This window comes from Rutidosis leptorrhynchoides, chromosome 2, assembly GCF_046630445.1.
Source record: "Rutidosis leptorrhynchoides isolate AG116_Rl617_1_P2 chromosome 2, CSIRO_AGI_Rlap_v1, whole genome shotgun sequence".
Classification (NCBI taxonomy): Eukaryota; Viridiplantae; Streptophyta; class Magnoliopsida; order Asterales; family Asteraceae; genus Rutidosis; species Rutidosis leptorrhynchoides.
The window spans coordinates 315,770,614-315,795,112 of NC_092334.1; positions in this window are offsets into that span (position 1 = coordinate 315,770,614).

Below are 24,499 nucleotides of genomic sequence, written 5' to 3' on the forward strand. Positions count from 1 at the left end.
ATATATATATATATATATATATGTCATCATATAGTTTTTATAAGTTTTAACGTTCGTGAATCACCGGTCAACTTGGGTGGTCAATTGTCTATATGAAACATATTTCAGTTAATCAAGTCTTAACAAGTTTGATTGCTTAACATGTTGGAAACATTTAATCATGTAAATATCAATCTCAATTAATATATATAAACATGGAAAAGTTCGGGTCACTACAGAACACCTGGTAACCGACATTAACAACATGCATATAGAATATCCACAAAACAGAAATCCATCTGTATTAATAACTCGAAGTACTAAAGCATACCATTTTCCAGTATGGGGGAGTTAGTGCCCGTAGATCTACCTTTAGGATTCGCGTCAATTAGGGTGTCTGTTCCCTAATTCTTAGGCTACCAAGCTAAAAGGGTGATATTCGGTATTCATAATCCAACATAGAATGTAATTTCAAGTACTTGTGTCTATTTTGTAAAACATTTACAAAACCGCATGTATTTTCATCCCAAAAATATTAGATTTAAAAGTGGGACTATAACTCACTTTCACAGATTTTTACTTTGCCGAAAATAAGACTTGGCCACTGGTCGATTCATGAACCTATAACAAATATGTACATATGTATCGAAGTATGATCAAAATATAATTACAACATTTTTTATTACGTTTTAATTATTTGAGATTGTTAAGTCAGCAGTCCTCGTTAGTAACCTACAACTAGTTGTCCACAGTTAGATGTACAGAAATAAAGCAATATATATTATCTCGAATCAATCCACGACCTCGTGTATACAAGTCTCAGGCTAGATCACAACTCAAAGTATATATAATATTTTGGAATCAACCTCAACCCTGTATAGCTAACTCCAACATTACTGCATATAGAGTGTCTATGGTTGTTCCGAAATATATATATATATATATATATATATATATAGATGGGTCGATATGATATGTCAAAACATTGTATTCGTGTCTATGGTATCCCAAGATTACATAATATATGTTAGAATACATGTATAATACAATATAAGTTAGTTAAGTTATGATTTGTATAAATTTGTTACAAATTTCACGTAGCTACAACAAGCAAAATTATCCAATCTTGTTTTACCCATAACTTCTTCGTTTTAAATCCGTTTTGAGTGATTTAAGTTGCTATGGTTTCATATTAAACTTAAGTTTATTAATCTAAACAGAAAAAGTATAAGTTTATAGTCGGAAATACAGGTTACAATTCATTTTTTTAAAGGTAGTCATTTCAGTCGAAAGAACGACGTCTAGATAACCATTTTAGAAAAACATACTTCCACTTTGAGTTTAACCATGATTTTTGGATATAGTTTCATGTTCATAAGAAAAATCATTTCCCAGAAGAATAGCTTTTAAATCAAAGTTTATCATAGTTTTTAATTATCCAAACCAAAACAGCCCCCGATTTTACTACGACGGCGTATATCCGGTTTTACGGTGTTCTTCGTGTTTCAAAGTTTTAAATCATTAAGTTAGCATATATTATAGATATAGAACATGTGTCTAGTTGATTTTAAAAGTCAAGTTAGAAGGATTAACTTTTGTTTGCGAACAAGTTTAGAATATACTAAACTATGTTCTAGTGATTACAAGTTTAAATCTTCGAATAAGATAGTTATATATATATGAATCGAATGATGTTATGAACATCATTACTACCTCAAGTTTAGTAGGTAAACCTACTGGAAGTGACAAGAAATGATCTTGCTTCAAAGGATCTTGGATGGCTTGAATGTTCTTGAAGTAGGATCATGACACAAAAACAAGTTCAAGTAAGATTTTTACTCGAATTAAGATAGTTTATAGTTATAGAAATCGAATCAAAGTTTGAATATGAATATTACCTTGAATAAGAAAGATAACCTACTATAAATAACAAAGGTTTCTTGATCTTAGATGAATACTTGGAATGGATTAGAAAGCTTGGAAGTAAACTAGTAAACTTGAAAGGATTTTTAAAGTGTTCTTGAAGTGTTCTTCCTATGATGATTATAGCTTGATTCTTGAAGAAATTTTTGATGAAGATGATGATTAGTTTACTGGAAATTTTTTTTCATAAGTGTGTGTAAGTTTTGAGAGAGAATTAGAAAGAGAATTGGAAGTGAAATGGATTGATTGGTGAGTGGTGAATGATGAGTGGTGAGTGGGGTTAAAAGGAGTTCTAGTTAGTTGACTAGTTCATGGTAGAAGTTAAATTTGATTGGTCATGTATGACATAATCAAGAGTGGAATCCCATGCTAGTTCCTATTTGTATATAATTATAGTAAGTACGTCTAGAAGCTGTGTATAATACGGATATGAATACTGAATGACTACGAGTAGAATTGTTGATGAAAATGAATGGAAATGTAATTGTAAGCATTTTTGCTAAGTAGAATTACTTTGATATGTGTCTTGAAGTCTTTCAAAAGTGTACCAATACATCTTAATACACTACATGTATATTCATTTTAACTGAGTCGTTAAGTCATCGTTAGTCGTTACATGTAAGTGTTGTTTTTGAAAGCTTTAAGTTAACGATCTCATTTAATATTGTTGAAAGCTCTGCCCCTTGGACCCCGCTATCGGGGGCACTGCCCCCGAACCCTCGTTATAATCAAGATAAGTTCAAACAAGTGTGCACTCCACACTTTCCCAAACTTGTTCGATATTTATCAAGGTTATTTTGGTTAACAAATTAATCCCATTACACCTAAATCATATTGGTGACACAAATCACCAACAATGAATATATCATAATATGATACATATGTATTTAGTAAGGCGTTGCTATAACGATAATTGTTATATATATCGTTTCGAGTTTCATAATTCAATAGTCTCATTTTATGTATATAACTCATTGTTAATATACATAGTGAGATACTTACTTTTCATAATATCATGTTAGCTATATACATATCTATATATATATATATATCATCATATAGTTTTTACAAGTTTTAACGTTCGTAAATCGCCGGTCAACTTGGGTGGTCAATTGTCTACATGAAACCTATTTCAATTAATCAAGTCTTAACAAGTTTGATTGCTTAACATGTTGGAAACATTTAATCATGTAAATATCAACTTCATTTAATATATATAAACATGGAAAAGTTCGGGTCACTACAGTACCTACCCGTTAAATAAATTTCGTCCCGAAATTTTTAAGCAGTTGGAGGTGTTGACGCATCTTCTGGAAATAGGTGCGGGTATTTCAGCTTCATTTGATCTTCACGTTCCCAGGTGAACTCGGGTCCTCTACTGTGACAACCCGGAAAATTCCAACCAAATTTAAACTTTATCTTTATATTATTCCGACACGATAAGCAAAGTTTGTTAAGTTAAATCTCAAGAATTTTAAACTGTGATCATACATTCATTATAACCTCGACCAAATTCCGAAGATTCACGAACTGTTATATATAAATAGATATATATATATAAATATATATATATATATATATGTATATATATATATGTATATATATATATGTATATGTATATGTATATATATATATATATATATATATGTATATATATATATATATATATATATATATATGTATATATATATATATATATATATATATCATAACTTGAGAATAATAATAAAGTATTAAACGTATAATACTTTACACGAACATATTTGTTTTAATATGTTTATCGATGAAATTAGAAGATAATATCAAATGATTGATTTATCAGATACATTGTGATATGATTACGGGTCCATGTTATGAGGTCCACTATGATTTAAGAAATCTATTCTTTTTGACAATATTCAGAAAATGGTAAAGTGATTTATAAGTAAGAACGTGGAGTGTAAATAACTTAAATGTTGGATATTGACAAGTTAAGTAACTCGACATTTTTCATTAAGATGATTTCATACGTTTATTTAACCTTTGGACTTTATCCCATGCTTCACCAACAGACTGTAATTTAAAAACTTGAAACCTATTATGAATATATATGATTCTACTTTTCTAAAACGTTTTATGATATAACGATTTCCATTATTTTAACCTTTAAACAAAATGATTCTTAAATATATTTAGTTTTGGAAAAAAAATTTCATATTTATTTGATTTAGTTTCAAACGTACAAAAACGTTTTCAGTTTAAAAAAAGAACTTTATTATTAAAACATATATAACTTTTATAAATATCTAGAACCACTTTTGACAACTCATTACTTAACCAGTATGATAAAGATAACGATATTTATATTTTATTTTATTAAATATATATAACGATTTAAATTAATATTATATATATTTATACGTGTATTATACGTACATAGTTTTATACTTTTACTAGACTTAAATGTGATGACCCGGCAATTTCCGACAAAATTTAAACTTAATCTTATTATGATCTCGACACAATAAGCAAAGTCTGTAATGTTGAGTTTCGAAAATTATTGAAATTGGTTACATGAAATCATTTGACTTTTGACTGTTCCCGATGATTCACGAACCATTGCTTGTAAATATGTGGTTATATATAAATATGTGCATATATAGATAAATGTATAACATATATAATAACATGAACATTAATAAACTAGCATATACATTTGATTGTTGGAAATAAATATGTAAAATAATATGCGATGTAATAAAAACTAATATTATATATAGATATATGTATTTATGTATATAAATTTTACTTGTAAATATATAAAGCTATATTAAATATATTTGTTTAAGAATATATAATATATTTGTTTTAGTAATTAAACTTGCTATTTTAAAACTGTTTGTATATAGAAAGAGAATATATTAAAAATAAATGATTTCGAGCTTAGTCAGTAAACTTCAGTAACACTCGGTTGACATTTTGTTAGTTTTAATATAGATATAGTACATGTTCATGAAGGATTGAAATAAAAGTTGGACTGTAAATTGATTACGAAGATTTTAGATTTGTTAAATATATTTTTATCTTTTTAAGTTAAAAAATTAGTACTCCGTACATATTAATTGGAACAGAAAATAAATAATTATAGAACCTATTTGATCAGGTTTTAAACAAGAAATGACTGATATAATTAAATATAGTTAACATAAAAATTTGAGATTATTAGGAACACTTTTAGATATTAACTGTTTAGCAATGGACCACGAAATAATATCCGAAAAGTGTGGATGTCAACAAATTTCCTGATGGCTTACTATACATGATATTTTGATTCATCTTTTAGTATTATATTATTTATTATTTATTATTTATTACTATTAATATTATTAATAATTATTAATATTATATTTATATTACTTATAAATATATACATAGATATAGAGATAGAGATCGATGGATTTTACTCCCTTTTTCCCATCCGGTAACCACCACCTTCACCACCCTCAAAACTACCAAACCGCCACCTACTACCACCGTTAAACACCACAGGCCACCGTTACTTTATCTCTCTCACTCTCTCTCCACCTACTTTTTCCTCCATGAATCACCACACAAACTGTAAGACCCAAATATTTATTGTACATATTGTATTTATGGTGTACGATGCGTATATGAAGTGTACGAAGCATGTACGTGCTGCTTGCTCGAATGTCGAAGAAAACTGGACGTTGCTGGAGGTACAAGGGGTGTGCGTATCTTTTCAACCCCAAATAAAGTTTGAGTTGATGTTTCAAAGCCTTACCATTGGAAAGGAAATCTTATTACGTTTCCAACGATATTTGATTCATCGAAAACGGAGCTACGGTCGAAAAGTTATGGCCAAAACAAGTTGCTGAAACCTGTTTTGGGCTCGACCACAATTTCCAGTTATTTGGAGCGGCGCTCCACCTTTTGGCGCGGCGCGCCGATTGCTGCAGAGGCAATTTTCAGCCTTTTTAAAAGGTTTAAATGAGGGGTACTTTGGTCTTTTCAATTAGGGTCGGTTTGGGGTCATCAAAACTGATCTAGAACTCCATTGGAGCTCATTTCTCACCAAACACTAAACACATTCAAGATTAAAGGGAAGATTGGAGGTTCAAGGGTTTTGATTCGAACTTAGGAGCAAGAGGAAAGGTTTCTCTCCTCGTTCTTGGCTACACGGGAGTACAAACGGTATGTATTAACTCTAAGATCCGTTTTTGGTTGATTCATCATATGAATTGGAGTTTGATTTGTGTTATTTGTCTTGTAATTAGTTTAAAGAACCCCACTAGTCATGAACTTGAAGGTTTAAACTAGTGATGATGGAATTGGTTGTTTAAATTGAGATTAGGGTTTGTTAATGTGATTAGTTGATCAAAGAACCTAATTAGAGTGTTTAATTCATCTAAAGGAATTATGATTTAAGGGATTTGATGAAAGAACTCTTGAATTGGAAAGTTTGACTAGTTTAGGTCATAAAATGGGTTTTTGAGTAAACGACCTTGTAAATGGCGTTTAATGGCTAAAAGAGTTAGGATTAGCTATTTCGAGAACGCGGGAAGTGATTTCATAAGTTTTGGACTTGTGAGTATCGTTTTATGCTTAATAGGGTGTAAAACACACTTTAGGACCAAATGGGCGGGTCGTGTGTTTAAATGAGTGATCGAATGACCAAACCATGTTTAAATGATGTTGTTGAGGCATAATCACAAGTCATTTGTGATTATGAAGGTTTTCGAGCGAAAAATGGTTTTTGGTCAAAGTTGGTCAATAGGATGTTCTAGGAGAACATATGTATTGTTTAAGTCGAACAAGCATTGTGAGTAGCTTATTTGCATTGAAACTTTGCGTAGGTGATTTGCGTGAAGTCGGTGGAAGAAGTAAGATCGCGGATACGTTCTTCAAGTGTTCAAGGTGAGTGGAATATTTATACATGTATGTATGTGGTTTATTTACTCGTACGCGATGTGGGCCTTTGGCGCCACTTCGTGAGTATTGGATGTTATGTCGCAAGTTGGTGACTTATTTGGGATTTGGGTGAAGAGAACTACGGGTCGGTAGTATCTCGCTAGGTGCCTCACAAGTCGGTGACACCTCATGGTGGTTCACAAGGCGGTGACCCTTATTAGATGTTCGTTAGGTGATTACAAGTCGGTAATACCTATTAGTGTTCACAAGTCGGTGACACTTTGTGGTGGATCACAAGTCGGTGATGCCTTAGGTCGGGGAAGTGATTCACAAGTCGGTGACACTTCATAGTGCTCACAAGTCGGTGGCACTTAGTGGTGCTTCACAAGTCGGTGACACCTCTTGGAGGTTCACAAGTCGGTGGCCTCATATGTAATGGCGGGTGGTGCACAAGTCGGTGACACCCTATAGTGTTCACAAGTCGGTGACACTTGGTGGTACTTCACAAGTCGGTGATGCCACACGGCGTTCACAAGTCGGTGACGCCTTATGATGAGTCACAAGTCGGTGACATTACTTAGTGTTCACAAGTCGGTGACACTAGGTGGGGCTTCACAAGTCGGTGATGCTACATGGTGATTCACAAGTCGGTGACACCATATGACGAGTCACAAGTCGGTGACATGATACGAGTGAGACTCGATGAACTTGGTCGGCTACAAGTCGGTAGTAGCAAGCGGTGAACGGTTAGCGTGTTTATGCCTTTTATGTTTAGTATATTATTGTGTTGATTATTATACTAACGTTATTGCTAGTCGTGTGTTTGTTGATGCTAGCTCGTTTATCATTGTATATATGGTTTGTAAGTGGATGCGTGTAGGTAAATTACATATGTATATGTATAAGTATTGCATTCACTAAGCATTAGCTTACCCTCTCGTTGTTTACATTTTTAGGTTCGAAGGCGGACGTGGCAAGGGTATGCTCGGGATTAGATGATTATCCCTTTTGATGCTTGATTGGCTTACTTTTGGATTCGACCTAGGATTTGGGTAGTTTATCCCCAACATCATGCTCGTAGTTTTTGTTGGAACGTAAACTTTTGTGGTCGAACTTGTATTTTTGTACTCAAAGGGTAATTTGGGCGTATGTGGGCCCGGGTTTGTAAAACATTATTTTATGTTTGATTCGTGTTAGTTTTCATATATTGAACATGTGGTTAAAAGCGTTTTGCCTAAATATGTCGGGAACTAGTCAAACATTTTCGCATTAAAAAGTCCCGGGGACAGCCCGTTTTGGCGCGGCGCGCCAGGAAGGGGGCGCGGCGCGCGAGTTGCAGCAACAGGAAAATTTTTTTTACTCCGTATTTTCACGTGGTTTAGTCGTGGGTTGGTTTGGGTTGTTACAAGTGGTATCAGAGCATGGTCTAAGGGATTTAGGTGACTTGAGATAGGCGCCTAGACTTAGACTTTTGTGTGTGCTATTATGCGGGACTTGTAGGATTGCGGGTCGGTTCGGGTATCTAGTTTGTGCCTTTGAGAATAGGCGCTTTAACTACGTGTTGTCTATGTTGCTACTAACCGTGTTGTTTTGCGTTGAATATCTAGCGAGATGGTTGTTGTATTCATGAGCTCGGCATGGCGTGTGAGCGTAATAATGCGTCGCGAACATTATTACGGTTGCAAGCCAAGTCATGCAAGTGATGTACAACAATTATTGGACTAGATGGGATGCGCGAACGTTGTCATACTTATATGAATGTGATTATTGTTCATGGCGGTGTATGTGACTTATTTGTGTTGCGTTCCTAATCGAATTCATTTCTTAGAATGAGGACAAGGAACGGACATGATAACGAAGATCAAAGCGATGACTCCGAGTTCACGGCCAAAGTCGAGGCCATTATACAAAGTCAACGAGCGGCTCTTCTAGAGGACGTTAGAGGGATGTTCCGGGACTCGATTAAAGAGGAATTAGTCGATATGGTCAAGGAACAAGTTAAGATTGCTCTTCAAGAAGATAATGTGAAAAGGCGGGACTATTACTATAAGAACTTCAAGGATGCTCAACCTCCCACTTTCGAGGGAGAGCGGGATCCGCTTAAGAGTGCTCGATGGATCTCCGATATGGAGGGGGCTTTTCGTACTAGTGAGTGCCCTCTCGATAAGAAGACGAGGTATGGTAGTAGTATGTTGAGGGGCGACGCCAAGTTGTGGTGGGACGCGAAAATCCAACTTTATGGTGAGGAACAATGTATGGACTTTACATGGGACGAGTTTAAGGCAGAATTTTTCAATGAGTATCGAACTTCGGCCGATCTTTCTAGGCTTAAGGACGAGTTGCGTGCTTTGAAGCAAGGGTCAATGGATTTAAACACTCTCAAATCCGTTTTCTTATCAAAGACCCAATTTTGCCCGGAGTATGTCGGTAACGATAAGATGTTGAAAGAGGATTTCTATCGAATCTTGAACGATGGTTACCAAGAGAAGATTAGCGTGAACGTGGTGAAAAATTTTGACGAGTTGTTTGACATGGCGAAAGGTTTTGAGACGCTTGTTCTAAGGAAAAGTGTTTCCGATACTAGTAAGCGGAAGTTCGAGACTACGATGTTTTCGAACAAGAAAAGTAAAAGCGCTACCGAAGGCGTCGGAAGCGTAAAGGTGAATGACGCGGGTGGTTCTAAGTTCGCGTGTTATAATTGTGGGCAAACGGGGCATAAGTCTCGTGATTGTCCGTCGGGGAAGGTTACATGTTTTAAGTGCCGGAAAGAGGGACACCGGAGGTCGGAGTGTCCCGAGTTGAAGTGATGACTCTCGCGACGTGTATGTAAGGTATTATTTGATTTTGGTACCTACCTTATTTTGTTGTATGCGTGACCTTGTGTTTGGGTTGGTTTACCCATGTGTTGTAGTGACTAGCTAAGCCGGGTTAGTCCTTGCGTTTCGATTAGCCATGTCGGGTTAATTAATTGGATGTTAGGTGTTGACCGAGTCGGGTTGACCTAGTGTATTTGACTTAACCAAGTCGGGTTAGTCAATTGTTGTTAGAGGTTTGACCAAGTCGGGTTGGCCTAGTGTATTTGACTTAACTAAGTCGGGTTAGTCAATTGTTGTTAGAGGTTTGACCAAGTCGGGTTGACCTAGTAGATTTGACTTAACCGAGTCGGGTTAAACATTTGTTGTTAGGAGAGTGTTGACCAAGTCGGGTTGACCTAATGTGTACGAGTTGACCGAGTCGGGTTAATTGATTTGGTGGTAAATTTTGATCGAGGCGGATTGACTGAGCGTATTTGACTAACCGGGTCGGGTTAGTTAAATTTTATAAAGGATTGACCAAGAGAGTTGACTTAACCAAGCCGGGTTAATCAACAAGTGTTAGAGGGTTGACTAAGTTGAGAGTTGACCGGGAGTATTTGACTTAACCGAGTCGGGTGGTCACTAGATACTAAGTGTTGACTTGGTCGGATTGGTTTAGGATGTTGACTTATCAACATCGGGATTAGTTGCTGTTATTGGAAGCTCAGCCGAGTTGGGCGTAACCATGACGTGGTAAGAGATTATTTACATTGCTTCCAATTACATGACGTTGTGACAAGGGGTTGACGTGATAGTTGACCTTGATGTTAGTGAGGCTTGTGTGCTATGTGGGAAATTCCTTCGTGTGAGGTGATGAAGGAACATCGTGTTTTATCCGGAAGAGTTTACGGTAACGGGGTCGAGTTAACCCGATGTTTCGTAAAGACTACCTTGCGGGTAGCGTTAATTGATGTACAATGTACAAGTCGAGTTGACTTTGGGTCATTGATTGATGAGTTTATGGAACAAGGTACCAAGTGGGGGAGTTTCACTCCCGCACGAAAGTGTTTGTGGACGAAAATTCCGAATGGTGATCGTGTTAAATTCGGAATTTGGTGTCGAGACCTAGGATTGGTCGGTTCAATGTAGAGTTCGGTTCGGATTAAAGCGCCTTTTTGGATAAGATTAAGTTGCTACTCGAGGTAAGAATGTGGTGAACTCTAGTAAAGAGGCGACTTGTTGAATTTCTTCTTGTTTAAGAAGGTGGTGAGCGAGGTGTAGCGCTCGAAATCGTGGTATTGATGGGTCGTTAGCGGTGATCTTAATCAAAATGGCAATTTATGGAGAGAAGTTGCCAAAGGAGTTATGAAAAAAATATGAGAATTTTGGAAACGTTCGAAAGGTTTCGAGTTTGTGAGCGAGTCGAAGGACCGCGAAGTGTATGTCTGAATGGTTAAGTTACGAAGATCACGAGGGCGTGATCGAGTTTAAGTGGGGGAGAGTTGTAAGACCCAAATATTTATTGTACATATTGTATTTATGGTGTACGATGCGTATATGAAGTGTACGAAGCATGTACGTGCTGCTTGCTCGAATGTCGAAGAAAACTGGACGTTGCTGGAGGTACAAGGGGTGTGCGTATCTTTTCAACCCCAAATAAAGTTTGAGTTGATGTTTCAAAGCCTTACCATTGGAAAGGAAATCTTATTACGTTTCCAACGATATTTGATTCATCGAAAACGGAGCTACGGTCGAAAAGTTATGGCCAAAACAAGTTGCTGAAACCTGTTTTGGGCTCGACCACAATTTCCAGTTATTTGGAGCGGCGCTCCACCTTTTGGCGCGGCGCGCCGATTGCTGCAGAGGCAATTTTCAGCCTTTTTAAAAGGTTTAAATGAGGGGTACTTTGGTCTTTTCAATTAGGGTCGGTTTGGGGTCATCAAAACTGATCTAGAACTCCATTGGAGCTCATTTCTCACCAAACACTAAACACATTCAAGATTAAAGGGAAGATTGGAGGTTCAAGGGTTTTGATTCGAACTTAGGAGCAAGAGGAAAGGTTTCTCTCCTCGTTCTTGGCTACACGGGAGTACAAACGGTATGTATTAACTCTAAGATCCGTTTTTGGTTGATTCATCATATGAATTGGAGTTTGATTTGTGTTATTTGTCTTGTAATTAGTTTAAAGAACCCCACTAGTCATGAACTTGAAGGTTTAAACTAGTGATGATGGAATTGGTTGTTTAAATTGAGATTAGGGTTTGTTAATGTGATTAGTTGATCAAAGAACCTAATTAGAGTGTTTAATTCATCTAAAGGAATTATGATTTAAGGGATTTGATGAAAGAACTCTTGAATTGGAAAGTTTGACTAGTTTAGGTCATAAAATGGGTTTTTGAGTAAACGACCTTGTAAATGGCGTTTAATGGCTAAAAGAGTTAGGATTAGCTATTTCGAGAACGCGGGAAGTGATTTCATAAGTTTTGGACTTGTGAGTATCGTTTTATGCTTAATAGGGTGTAAAACACACTTTAGGACCAAATGGGCGGGTCGTGTGTTTAAATGAGTGATCGAATGACCAAACCATGTTTAAATGATGTTGTTGAGGCATAATCACAAGTCATTTGTGATTATGAAGGTTTTCGAGCGAAAAATGGTTTTTGGTCAAAGTTGGTCAATAGGATGTTCTAGGAGAACATATGTATTGTTTAAGTCGAACAAGCATTGTGAGTAGCTTATTTGCATTGAAACTTTGCGTAGGTGATTTGCGTGAAGTCGGTGGAAGAAGTAAGATCGCGGATACGTTCTTCAAGTGTTCAAGGTGAGTGGAATATTTATACATGTATGTATGTGGTTTATTTACTCGTACGCGATGTGGGCCTTTGGCGCCACTTCGTGAGTATTGGATGTTATGTCGCAAGTTGGTGACTTATTTGGGATTTGGGTGAAGAGAACTACGGGTCGGTAGTATCTCGCTAGGTGCCTCACAAGTCGGTGACACCTCATGGTGGTTCACAAGGCGGTGACCCTTATTAGATGTTCGTTAGGTGATTACAAGTCGGTAATACCTATTAGTGTTCACAAGTCGGTGACACTTTGTGGTGGATCACAAGTCGGTGATGCCTTAGGTCGGGGAAGTGATTCACAAGTCGGTGACACTTCATAGTGCTCACAAGTCGGTGGCACTTAGTGGTGCTTCACAAGTCGGTGACACCTCTTGGAGGTTCACAAGTCGGTGGCCTCATATGTAATGGCGGGTGGTGCACAAGTCGGTGACACCCTATAGTGTTCACAAGTCGGTGACACTTGGTGGTACTTCACAAGTCGGTGATGCCACACGGCGTTCACAAGTCGGTGACGCCTTATGATGAGTCACAAGTCGGTGACATTACTTAGTGTTCACAAGTCGGTGACACTAGGTGGGGCTTCACAAGTCGGTGATGCTACATGGTGATTCACAAGTCGGTGACACCATATGACGAGTCACAAGTCGGTGACATGATACGAGTGAGACTCGATGAACTTGGTCGGCTACAAGTCGGTAGTAGCAAGCGGTGAACGGTTAGCGTGTTTATGCCTTTTATGTTTAGTATATTATTGTGTTGATTATTATACTAACGTTATTGCTAGTCGTGTGTTTGTTGATGCTAGCTCGTTTATCATTGTATATATGGTTTGTAAGTGGATGCGTGTAGGTAAATTACATATGTATATGTATAAGTATTGCATTCACTAAGCATTAGCTTACCCTCTCGTTGTTTACATTTTTAGGTTCGAAGGCGGACGTGGCAAGGGTATGCTCGGGATTAGATGATTATCCCTTTTGATGCTTGATTGGCTTACTTTTGGATTCGACCTAGGATTTGGGTAGTTTATCCCCAACATCATGCTCGTAGTTTTTGTTGGAACGTAAACTTTTGTGGTCGAACTTGTATTTTTGTACTCAAAGGGTAATTTGGGCGTATGTGGGCCCGGGTTTGTAAAACATTATTTTATGTTTGATTCGTGTTAGTTTTCATATATTGAACATGTGGTTAAAAGCGTTTTGCCTAAATATGTCGGGAACTAGTCAAACATTTTCGCATTAAAAAGTCCCGGGGACAGCCCGTTTTGGCGCGGCGCGCCAGGAAGGGGGCGCGGCGCGCGAGTTGCAGCAACAGGAAAATTTTTTTTACTCCGTATTTTCACGTGGTTTAGTCGTGGGTTGGTTTGGGTTGTTACAAAACACTTCCTAAATACTACTGTTTGCAGCTCCTGCTGCCGTGTTTATTTTACTGTTTTGGCCGAAACTCGACCTCACCATCTTCTTTATTTCTTTTCACGGCTACAAACATTCAACTACTTTCAACCATCACCACATCCTTCGATAGTTTTCTATTTTCTGTTTACGGTTTCAACAACAAACCACTACCATCATAAATCACCACAAAAACAAATCGTTTTTCCTTATATTTTTTTTTTAATTCAAGTTGTCATCACACCCCACGAACAATCATCACCGTCAATCCTGCAACCTAACCCACCACTCTCTACAGTCACCATCGACATCCCACAATCGCTCTCTCTCTCTCTCATTCTCTCCTCTCTCTCTCTCTCAATATTTTTTTGTTTTGTTGTTGCTTCTTCACCAAACCCATCAAGTTTTATGTTTTCTGTTAAACGCAAAATAGTTATGATGATGATGTTTGATTATGTAGTATAACGATAACGATGATTTCATGATGATGATGGGGTAAGAAGATGATGATGCCAATGATGTTTTACGATGATGGGTGATGATAACCGAAGACGATGATGTAAATATCACGAAGAAGATGATGGGAAAACAATTATGATGTTCAATGATGATGAAAACCATGAAGTATGAAGGTGATAATTATGATAATCACAGCGAATTATATGTTGATAAGGTGATGATCGTGAGAGTTGAAAGGGATAATGATAATGGTATGAAAATGAAATATTGAGTGGTGTTTGCGTTTATTTATTATTATTTTTTTGTTTGTTTCCTACCATTCGTGCTACCAGATCAAGGAAACAGGCCACGATTTGATTCTGTTGGGATTTAACAAGTTTGATAATACTTAAAACCTTTTAAGAACCATTATGAACGGAAGCGTGAAACTTTCAAATTTTACTTGTTATCTTTAAACCAATTTAAAGTTAAGTCCCACATGGATCAAGTTGCTAAATATACTTACAAATTAAAGAGAAGGAAAGATGATATACCTCCTCAAAACAAGTTTGAGGGTTCTTCAAAATGAGCAGAAAGTTTGAAGGAGATGATGATGAAATGAGCTCCTAACTTGAACCTTCAAGTGCGTAGAACCCTAAGCTCTTGTACTCCAACACCACCCTTAATCTTGGCAATACTTTGGAACCTTTAAACCCTTGTTAACTAAGCTATAAAACCAGTTTTCTGCCTTGATAAAATCCGAACAGCAGCAGCCTGGTGCAGCTCAAATTGTTGATGAATGTGATGAATATTAGCTTCTAACTTGAAGCCTCAAGTTGTTATACCCACAAGCCTTGATCACCAACACACCCTTTATTTTTAGTTAGGATTTAGAACACTTGAATGTAATAAAATAGCAAGCAAAGAACTCTCTTTCACCCTCAAAATATTTCGGCCAGATTAGTGTGCTGAACCAGAATTTTTGCAAGCTATTTTATGTGTATTATCTCCACTTACTTGAGTCAAAGCCTTGGTTATCTCATAAGCATGTACCTTGGCACTTGTGTGTTATTAAAAGTAACATATTTTGGCATGTGAAGGGTGCCTAGGGGCTGAAAAAAAACGTCCCATGTGTATGTATCATTCCAAGATTCATATTTTTATAAAACTTGTATTAATAAGTCTTGTAAATATATAAACTTGTTATATATAACATACATATGTTAAGTTACTTACATTTTATAAACCAATTTATAAAATATAACACAACATAATTATTTAAACTTATAAATAATTAAATATAAATTATCCCAATAATTTATCTCAAGCGATAATACTTTAGAAATCCGATTTTCTAAAGTTCAAGTGTCGTGTATTTATTTAATGATCCAATCATTAAGATTAATACTTATAAGGTGTCGGTAAGCTTGTTATTGGGTATGACCCGACTTGGATCATAACACATTAGCCACATTAATTTAATATGTCTCTCGGGTATACGAAATACCTTCAATCTCCCACTTGCACGAGAAACATAAGAAATTAATGCAAGTGATGGATACCACCTAACGACCGTCCATCACCCCCAATATGTTATGACTTTGTGCCATTCAATAACATCATCCTTTTCGAGTTCCCATCTCGAATATGAATAGGTGAATCTTTCATTATATCCTTTCATCCTAGATGTCATGTCAAATCCAAGAGATACAGAGTGACCACTCTCTTATAGATTTAACTTTATCAGGCCTTAGACATCTGACTCTCAACGAATAAGAGGGACAAATTCCATCTTGGCTACATACGTCCTAGATACATACTTTGCATTATACCTGAGCTCTTCCTTATGTACTACCATATTTCAGAATAGCGAAGGAAAGAATCAAGGCATAATACTCGGTGAATATCAGGACCCAATATGTATCTCAGGTCAGAGGATACGATGATATTCGCCTTTACTCAAGATTACATGTGATCAACCACAAAGGCTCCATGCAGTAAATCTTGAGAGCGGGTCTTCCAATATTTGTATCTCACAAATATCTATGAACCTTGGTAGCAACCCTGCCCTACATTCAGTCCGTGAATGTATACCAATCCAAGTTCATAATAGTCTAAACCTCACACTTGTTCCCACAAATGTGATCAACTACGGAATTCAGAATAAAAGTTTATTCATGGATAAAATATGCAAAATTTGGAACATGACTCATAATTAAATTAATACCATAATTATATTAATGAGTTTGAACTAATTCATTCCGTTACAATACATAAAATAGATCAATTCCAATCACTAGAATATCGAAGCCCTAATGCACAAACATGTCCCTCATGTTTTGGCCCATGTAAAAGCTTCGTGAGTGGATCCGCAACATTTTGATCTGTGTGAACTTTGTGAATACATATCTTTCCCTTTTCAACCTCATCCCTGATGTAGTTGAATCTCCGCTCAATGTGACGAGTCTTTTGATGAGCACGAGGTTCCTTGATTTGAGCAATGGCACCCTCGTTGTCACAAAAGATCTCAAGAGGGTCCTGAATGGAAGGGACCACTCCTAAATCGTCGATGAATTTCTTCATCCATGCAGCTTCCTGAGCTGCCAGTGAGGCGGCAATGTACTCCGACTCTGTAGTGGATAACGCAACAACTTCCTGTTTTGAGCTCTTCCAAGAGACTGCACCACCATTTAACACGAAGACATAACCGGATTGTGATCGAGAGTCATCTCGATCAGTTTGGAAACTCGCGTCCACGTAACCTTTTACAGCGAGTTCCTCCTCACCAGACCCATATATTAGAAACATATCCTTAGTCCTCCTAAGGTATTTCAATATACTTTTAACAGCAATCCAATGACTGTTTCCTGGGTTATTCTGGTATCTACTTGTCAAGCTTAGAGCGCATGACACATCCGGTCTAGTACATATCATTGCATACATGATAGACCCAACAGCAGATGCGTATGGGACTTTCTTCATTCTCTCTTGTTCATCTTTCGTGGTAGGACACTGAGATGAACTGAGAACGGTTCCTCTTTGAATAGGTACCAAACCTTTCTTAGAGTTTTCCATCTTGAACCTTTTCAAGATTTTATCAATGTATGTACTTTGACTCAAACCTATCAATCTCTTGGATCTATTCCTATAGATCCCAATTCCCAATATGTATTGTGCTTCTCCAAGATCCTTAATGGAGAAGCAACCTTTTAGCCAAGTTTTGACCTCTTGCATTGTGGTTATATCATTCCCAAACAATAATATATCATCCACATATAGCACAAGGAACATTATAGAGCTCCCACTAGCCTTCTTGTATACACAAGCTTCATCACCATTTTTAATGAAGCCAAATTTCTTTGCCTCTTCATTAAAACGATGATTCCACATTCTAGATGCTTGTTTCAATCCGTAGATTGATTTCTTTAACTTGCATACCTTTTTAGGATTTTCCGGATCAACAAAACCTTCGGGCTGTACCATATAAACATCTTCCTCAAGATATCCATTCAGGAAAGCGGTTTTGACATCCATTTGCCATATTTCATAGTCATAGTGAGCAGCAATGGCAAATAATATCCTAATAGACTTTAGCATTGCCACAGGCGAGAAAGTTTCATCATAATCAACCCCTTGAGTTTGAGTGAAACCTTTTGCTACAAGTCTAGCTTTGTATGTATCCAAGTTTCCATGTATGTCGGTTTTCATTTTGAAAAGCCATTTGCAATCAACTAGCTTGGAGCTAGGAGGTTGCAAAACAAGTTCCCAAACTTGATTTTCATACATGGATTGCATCTCGGCGTTCATGGCTTCCTGCCATTTATCTTTATCAATCCTTGATAAAGCATCTTCGTAGTTTGTCGGTTCATCCAAATCAATCGTATAGCAACCATCCACGAGAAACCCATATCTCTCGGGAGGATTACTAATCCTACTAGATCTTCGAACGTCTCGTGTACCTTGATCATCCATTTGATCACTATCAACATTTTCATGTTGAGTGCTAGTGTCAACCAATTGCGTATCATCTATTTGATCTTGAATCTCTTCAAGATCTATCTTCCTTTCACTACTTCCTTCCATTAGGAACTTAGTTTCAAGGAATTCCGCCTTCCGAGCAACAAATACATTCTGCTCGGATGGATCATAGAAATAATATCCCATATTATCCTTGGGATATCCTATGAAGATACACTTCGTGGATCGAGCATTCAACTTATTAGGGACGTAACGCTTAGGATAAGCTTCACATCCCCATACCTTTAAGTATGATAGAGATGGAGGTTTTCCAAACCACATCTCATGAGGTGTTCGTTCCACTTTCTTGGTTGGGGCCATATTTAAAATACGAGCCGCGGAGCATAGACAATAACCCCAAAATGATAGAGGTAACGCGCTTCTAGCCATCATAGATCGAACCATATCCATTAGGGTTCGGTTCCTCCTTTCGGAAACTCCATTAAGTTGGGGTGTTCCGGGTGGAGTAAGTTGTGAGATAATCCCACAACTCCTAAGATGATCTTGGAAAGCATCGCTTAGGTATTCACCTCCTCTGTCGGTACGAAGTACTTTGATTGTCTTATTGAGTTGATTTTGTACTTCGCTTTGATATTCTTTGAATGCTTCAAAAGTTTCGTCCTTATGTCTTAATAAGTAGACATATCCGAAACGACTAAAGTCATCAATGAAAGTAACAAAGTATCTTTCACCATTCCTAGTCATGGGTTTAAAGGGTCCACATACATCCGAATGTATTAATCCCAATAAATCTTTAGCCCTTTCATAAGTCCCTTTGAAAGGTGCTTTAGTCATCTTGCCTTGTAAACAAGATTCACATACATCAAACGAATCCATTTCATTTGATTTCAAAAGTCCATCCTTTTGAAGTGTATGCATTCGGTTCTTGTTTATGTGACCAAGGCGACAATGCCATAAATAGGAATCACTCAAATCCCTTTTGAGTTTCTTGGTGCTTGTATGGTACATTGAGCTACTAGATGATGTGTCATCATGAACCAATTCATAAATTCCATTTGAAGGTGAAGCCTTGAAATAGAATACATTATCTAAATAAATATGGATATCATCATTAACAAAATTAAGATAAAAACCACATTGTTTCAAACGGGAAATGGAAATAATGTTTCGACATAAATCGGGTGCATACAAAACATCTTTCAAAATAAGTTCCAAACCACTTGGAAGCTTTAACACAAAGTCTCCTTGAGCCTTCACTTGCACTTTGGCTCCATTACCCATGTAGAGACTTGATGTTCCCGTTTGCTTGCTACTTCTTTTGAACCCCTGCAATGAATTGCAAATGTGAGTTCCACATCCAGTGTCTAATACCCATGTATTAGAAGAAGTAATACTAAGCTCTATATATACCATATATGTATTACCTGAGGTTTGCCCTGCATCCCTCTTGTCCTTCAACTCCTTAAGATAGACCGGACAGTTTCGTTTCCAATGACCCATTTCACCGCAACCGAAACATGGGTCTTCCTTGGGGTTTGCCTTCTCGGCTACCTTTTGCTTCTTAGCCTTGTTCTTGGTTGAGGTAACCATCTTCCCCTTCCCTTTGCCTTGATGGGCGGGTCCTTTCCTCTTAGCCACCTTTGGCTTAGAGGTGTTACCTTTGGATCCACCTTGATCGATTGCTAACACGGGTAAAGCCCTTTTACCCATGCTAGTTTCCGCCGTTCTAAGCATACCGTGAAGCTCACCTATGCTCTTATCCATCCCATTCATATTGTAATTAATTACAAATTGATCAAACCTTTTTGATAGGGAGTTAAGGATAAGATCGGTGGCTAACTCATTAGATATGTTTAGGTTAAGACGGTTAGCACGATCGATAAGGCTTTTCATCTTAAGTACATAAGATGAAACCGATTGGGTATCGTCCATACGACAAGCATGTAGCGCCCGAACCGTTTCGAAGCGTTCGACACGCGCTTGTTGGAGGAACATCTCCTTCAATTGCGTTATCATGTCATATGCACTATGATGCTCGAAATCCTTTTGGAGTTCTGGTATCATAGTCCCAAGCATTAAGCATGAGACTTGAAGGGAGTCGTGGCAATACTTATCGTAAGAGGCCATTGCCTCCACATCATTCTCATCCGGTTGATCGGGAATGGGGTCCTCAAGCACATACATTTTATCCTCTTGTTTGAGGACAATCCGAAGATTGCGGAACCAATCCATAAAGTTTGTATGGTTGAGTTTGTCTTTCTCTAAGAGAGACCTTAATGATAGGTGGTTCAGGTTAAGTGGTGCGTTTGGAATGTTGTTGTTGTTATTGGCGGCCATCTACAAAATTTAACAAAGTTCGTTTAAGTATCGATTTTAATTTAACATTCAATACCCTTTTAAATTTTAATTGACTTATTAAATATTAGAATCCAACGGTAAATCAAATTTCGGTTAGGTGACCTTTATCCCGTTATTTGATTTAGCTAGGTAGTCATTATATGACAATTGCAATCCTTTTGCAACTTCTAAGTTATGGGATCATGCAATCCTTTTGCATGGCATATTTATCCCATCAACGCCTATTTGTTCATCATGCTTCGGTGACCCTAAGTTCATGATTCCCAAATCAAGTCGTCCTACTTGTGTAAACATGTAGACTTAACATACATGTGGTTAGGTGACCTTTATCCCACATGTATGCGAAGTGTACCTTATTCATACTAGTTCGCTCATGACGGTTAGGTGACCTTTATCCCATCAAGAGTTTCCTTAATACGTCTAAGTGTTTCCACAAAAGGATGGCGTTTAACTTGTTTGCCTTGTTAATAAGGGATTTTAAGTTTTCATTAATTCTAATTTGAGAAAACTTTTACACCATACACCAACATGCATTTAGTGTATGGTTTAATTGAAAATCTATTTTCATGTTATGTAATTAAACCAATTACTTGATATAAACCATTTTATATGTATGATCCTTATCATGTTCTTAATAACCATTTATTAAGGTTCTCGGTTGCCTTTTAAATTTAACCATTTAAATTGCCGTTTTGCATGTACTTAGCACGTCTAATTTAACCAATTAAAATGTCGTTTTGTTAGTTGTTATCTTGTGATTAATTGTATCAACCAAACATACAAAACAATAATCATACAAACAACCACACATGCAAAATAAGTATGTTCACAATCTAGCCATTTTGGTGGACATTTGTTTAGCCGAAAACAAATGTCACCGGGTAAGGGTTAATCATACAAAGTAGGAGATTACAATCTCCCACTTAACCTTGCATCCATATGCTCCTTGTGTTCTTGAAGTCTTCATGATCTTGTTCTTCATTTTTACAAAATATGTATCCTAATACATTTTTATCTAGAAAATGAAATACAACCTATTCTATTTTACATACCAAATGTAAAACAAATTACATAGCCAAAATAATAATTATTACATGCCAATTGAATGAATAATATTACATACCAAATGAATATAACAAATCAACCAAATATAGCATGCAATCAACACAAGGTCAAGGCTAGGATTGTGAACTTTAACATGCAACCAAAATGACCAAAATGACAAGTTCCAAACCCCTTTTGGAACATCAAAATTTCGGCCATCATATCAAACCCACCCAAACCCGACAATTTTTGTATTCCATTTTCATGCATGTACTTGGAATGCAAATATAGTGGGTTTAAAGACAACAATTCGAAGCATATTTCAACAACTTCGGCTCTAGATACCATTGTTGGGATTTAACAAGTTTGATAATACTTAAAACCTTTTAAGAACCATTATGAACGGAAGCGTGAAACTTTCAAATTTTACTTGTTATCTTTAAACCAATTTAAAGTTAAGTCCCACATGGATCAAGTTGCTAAATATACTTACAAATTAAAGAGAAGGAAAGATGATATACCTCCTCAAAACAAGTTTGAGGGTTCTTCAAAATGAGCAGAAAGTTTGAAGGAGATGATGATGAAATGAGCTCCTAACTTGAACCTTCAAGTGCGTAGAACCCTAAGCTCTTGTACTCCAACACCACCCTTAATCTTGGCAATACTTTGGAACCTTTAAACCCTTGTTAACTAAGCTATAAAACCAGTTTTCTGCCTTGGTAAAATCCGAACAGCAGCAGCCTGGTGCAGCTCAAATTGTTGATGAATGTGATGAATATTAGCTTCTAACTTGAAGCCTCAAGTTGTTATACCCACAAGCCTTGATCACCAACACACCCTTTATTTTTAGTTAGGATTTAGAACACTTGAATGTAATAAAATAGCAAGCAAAGAACTCTCTTTCACCCTCAAAATATTTCGGCCAGATTAGTGTGCTGAACCAGAATTTTTGCAAGCTATTTTATGTGTATTATCTCCACTTACTTGAGTCAAAGCCTTGGTTATCTCATAAGCATGTACCTTGGCACTTGTGTGTTATTAAAAGTAACATATTTTGGCATGTGAAGGGTGCCTAGGGGCTGAAAAAAAACGTCCCATGTGTATGTATCATTCCAAGATTCATATTTTTATAAAACTTGTATTAATAAGTCTTGTAAATATATAAACTTGTTATATATAACATACATATGTTAAGTTACTTACATTTTATAAACCAATTTATAAAATATAACACAACATAATTATTTAAACTTATAAATAATTAAATATAAATTATCCCAATAATTTATCTCAAGCGATAATACTTTAGAAATCCGATTTTCTAAAGTTCAAGTGTCGTGTATTTATTTAATGATCCAATCATTAAGATTAATACTTATAAGGTGTCGGTAAGCTTGTTATTGGGTATGACCCGACTTGGATCATAACACATTAGCCACATTAATTTAATATGTCTCTCGGGTATACGAAATACCTTCAGATTCATGGGCCGGGAGTTTGCTGTTGGGCTGCCTTTCTTGTTGGGCCGAGATCCAAAAGTTTAGGTTTTCTGTTAGGCTATTCAGGCTTGACATAGAAAACGGGTTATATTAATTATATTGGGTATTATATCAGAAAGTTAACAGACAGCCAGATGGTTAGGAGTGTTGTTGGGTATTCAAGAGTTCGCGGGTTCGAGTCCCTTCAGTGGCGTATTCTTTTTTAAAGCTTTCTACAAAGGTTGTAACCCTTCAATTATCATTAATTATTATTAATAACTATTATTACTATTATTATTATTAATTATTATTATTTTTATTATTATGATGGTAATTATTATTGTTATTATTAGGATTATAATCATTATTATGAATATTATTATAAATTTTATCATTTTAGTATTATTATTATTATTATAATTTCTAGTATTATAAGTATTGTTATAAATATCATAATTATAAGTATTATATCTATTATTATTATTATTATTATTATTATTATTATTATTATTATTATTATTATTATTATTATTATTATTATTATTATTATTATTATTATTATTATTATTATTATTATTATGAGTATTAGATATGAAATTATTATTAATTTTAACACTGTAATATTATTATCGTTATGATGACAAGGTTTATTATTATTATCATTATAAAAATAATACATATTATTATTATTTTCATAAATATTAGTATTAATATCTTTTTACAAATAATAGAATTGTTAATATTAACATAAGTATTATTAATTATATTATCACAAGTATTATTATCATGTAATTACTAAAATCAGTATCATGACTATCATTAACAATAAAAAAATTAATATCTTTACGAGTATTATTATTAATATCATTGTTATTGTCATTAATAGAGTTATTATTAACATAAGTATATTATTAATGTTATTATCATTATTGTTATCATTACTAAAATTAACTTAGTATAAACAGAAATACTGTTTTGATAAAGAAATGAAATACATAAATATATATATATATATATATATATATATATATATATATATATATATATATATATATATATATATATATATATATATATATATATATATATATATATATATATATATATATATATTTAACACATATAACATAACAAAATTTAATATTTTATATACAAAATGAGCATATAAAACATACATATATTATTAACATAAAAATGATATAACTAATACATTTATATATATATGTGTTCAATTACAACTATAAATATTGATAAATATACAAATGATATAGGTTCGTGAATCCGAGGCCAACCCTATATTTGTTCAATGACGTCATATGTATTTTTACTACAAAATACAGTATGGTGAGTTTCATTTGCTC